Genomic DNA, 2987 nt, shown 5'->3' on the forward strand with positions numbered 1-2987 from the left:
TGCTGGCTGGGGCGGGTGCTGGTGCACGGTGTGCTCCGCTGCTGGGAGGGGGCCGCTGCCCCGGCCTTGCCCTCCGCCTGCCCGGCCGGGGAGGGACGCAGGGAGGCTGCGAGCGGAAGCCAGAAGCCAGGCTGGGCCGGCGGGAGCTGCTGACGAGCCCCCTGCTTCCCACCCACCTTTCTGCCGAATAGCTTGGGCCCTGGAGGCCGCTAAGGGAGCTTAGCCTCCAGCGGGGCTCAGGCTGCTGCCGGCTCCCGGCTTGCCTCTGTCCGGCCCGCGTAGCTGCCGCTTCACCCCCAGCCCCACCCTCTTTGATCCCCAAAGCTCCGCACCCCCCACTGCGCTGGAGATTTCTGGGTCCTTCCCTGGGAGAGGAGGAGGTCTCCCGACTAGATGGGACAGGAGCCTCCATTCTTTGACTCGTGGCATTTGGGAGCTATTTATTTATTCTTAATATTTAATTTTCAACATCCTCTCAGGGACCAGGGGCCTCCGGCTTTCCAGAGGCCCAAGTGCATTTATCCCAAAACAAGGCACCTTCTTGACACCCCCAGCTCCCCAGGCCCTAGGGTCCCTCCCGCTGTTGCTCTGGAAATTCTGGTCGCCCGTGGGACCGACAGCAGCACTAAGAGGCTGGGAGGGTGGAGGTGTCCCCAAAGCCACGCAGAGACTAGCAGGAGGGAGGTCAGAGGCGGTTTCTGCTGCTCCCCTTTGAAAGTGCCTGAGGGAGTTGGCAGAAGGCTGGGACTGTAGCTTTGTTTACCAGGCCTGCATTCCAGCCTGAAGAAGCCATATTTGGCATGGGACCCCGGAGTGGCGCGGCCAGAAGTTTCCGGAGGCCCCTCCCCTCGCTTGCCAGCCTCCTGGGAAGCCTGGGTTACTTTCCTGATGCCGTTCCTGTCATGTAGCTGTGCACAGGAAGTTCTCAGTGAATGTGTGTCTGCCAGGCCAGCGTGTGAGGCAGCCAGGCTTCATCCTGCTGCCGCCTAGGAGATGGCCGAAAGACGTCACGTCAGCAGCGGCATGGAGGGGAGTTTTGATTTAAACTATGCACTATGAGTTTATGCATTAGTAGGGTTCGGTAAGACCCCCGTTACAAAGGTAACAAAATTCTCCCCCCGGATTTGTAGACAGCTACTCAGATCTCCTGCTTCCCCATTGGTTTTTTCCATAGGCTTCTATTAGGTCCTAGTCCCAAGACGCAAAAATGTGGTGGCCCCTCAGGGAGGGCAGCAGATGTCGGCTCTCTCCTCATCACTTGTGTACTATGAGTGCCTTCGCAGCTTCGCCCCAAAGTGCTACTTACGCTTCCCCAGGTTTTCTCTATTCATACTTGGTTTCAGGCCCCTCTGGACGTGTGATGACAGGAGCCCTTCAGTCGCAGGATAACATCTGTTACCTGTTCAGTGATAACATCTAGTACTTGGACTTTTTTTTTTTTAGTAAGTGATTTAACTCTTACAAGCTCACAGACACCAGACCCGGCACATGTAGCCAAGGAAAGCCAAGGTGGTACCTGCTGGAACCATCGCCTCAGACACCATGTTTCAGGGGAGCCCATGTTCAGAATGCCTCTGTCTCGAGTGCAGTGTGGAAAATGAGATACAGTTGTGGCAGGTGAGCGCTCAGTAGAGCGAGCGCAGTCGTAGGTGTATCCTTCACGGTGCTTTCTCCCTGTGAATGTATTAGGCTTGTCCTTTGTTGTTTCTCCCTCCTAGTTAGAGCTCTTTGCTTTACCAAGTTGAACTCCAAACAGCTCCAGCTTTATAATGTCCTCACACCGTCTCACTATGTCAGTCTCCCAGCCTCTCTCTGCGTTCAGCTGGAAGGTATGAAACCGACCCTAGTGCCTGGTGTCTATACCATTTCTGAGGCCTCTTACCCACCTGAGGAGACAGTGCCGTCATTGCTGTCCTCCATGCCTTTAGCAGACCCCTCCTGGCTGAGGTGCCCGCCCACCTCCCCTCTGATGCCCCACCGCACGGTTGGCAAGGGGCCTTGTGCTGCTTATGTCTAAAGGGACTCCCCGTATTAACTGCCTCAGTGACCTGACCTCTCTCACGTGCCCGAAGTTAAGATAGAGGAACGCAACACGTACTCAAGCCTCAGCTGTCTAAGCGTCTTCACTGGGGTTCACTTTTCTGGGGTGTTATTTATTATCAGACTGGCAAGCCCAACTCCTTAGGTTTACAGGAAGTATGCATATTTTTCTAATACAGTTGTGTCTGCCCCACATTTGGCTGTGCTACTCTTTGCCTCTGATGAACCGTTTGCAGCTGTTTCACCTTCTTACTCGTCTCCAAGCTGAAGGCCTTGCTGGAGGGGACGGAGCACGGGAACAGCCTTGATGGTCTGTAATTATTGTACAGATATTTTAATAGCATATAAATAAGTATATTCCTTTTATTTTGAAACAAAAATCAGACACTGCCTTTCGTGTGTTTGCTGCCTGTGGCACCCTTTTTTAAAAAGACTGTTACATACTGAAATAGTGTACATATATAAATATATATATAAATATTACCTCTTTTGCTGTACAGTTGTGATAGACCAGATGGAAGATTTTATTTTTTGTGTGCTTTTTATAAAAAATTAATACACTAAAGAATCTTGCTGATGTGATTGTAATGTATCTATGTAACTTATTTACTTTTGAATGTTCTTCTGTATCTTTAAACCTTTTATTAAATAAGGTTGTAAAACCTCAGAGCCGAATGCTGCGTCCTTTTAGGGGGGTGTTCACCGTCTGGGAGTGACATAACAGGCCTTGTTTTGAGGGACATTGTGCGACATTTTTGAGCCCTAAGGATTCTGCCTCACCCATTGTCATTACGGCCAGGACAGGGAAAATACCTTTGCCTGGCTGGAAAGAGGGCTGAGCAGAGACAGACCTTGTAATTTACCAGTCTAATTACTTAAATGCTGGATGACCAAAAATTGCATTTTCTGTTAATTTTTATAATAAATTTTAAAACAAATTTATTTAT

At 50.8% G+C, this 2987-nt stretch overlaps 1 protein-coding gene across 1 annotated transcript in view; it reads left to right on the plus strand.

Moving 5' to 3' along the window:
• Elmsan1 (ELM2 and Myb/SANT-like domain containing 1) overlaps positions 1 to 2709 on the plus strand; it is a gene marked incomplete in the record, with an annotated part of 62775 nt that extends 60066 nt beyond the window's left edge. The window contains 1 exon segment of the mRNA XM_013507123.1: positions 1 to 2709.
• Between the last annotated feature and the right edge of the window lie 278 nt (positions 2710 to 2987).

The sequence above is a fragment of the Chinchilla lanigera genome, unplaced genomic scaffold (genome assembly GCF_000276665.1).
Source record: "Chinchilla lanigera isolate Chin_1 unplaced genomic scaffold, ChiLan1.0 scaffold00122, whole genome shotgun sequence".
In the NCBI taxonomy this organism is placed as follows: Eukaryota; Metazoa; Chordata; class Mammalia; order Rodentia; family Chinchillidae; genus Chinchilla; species Chinchilla lanigera.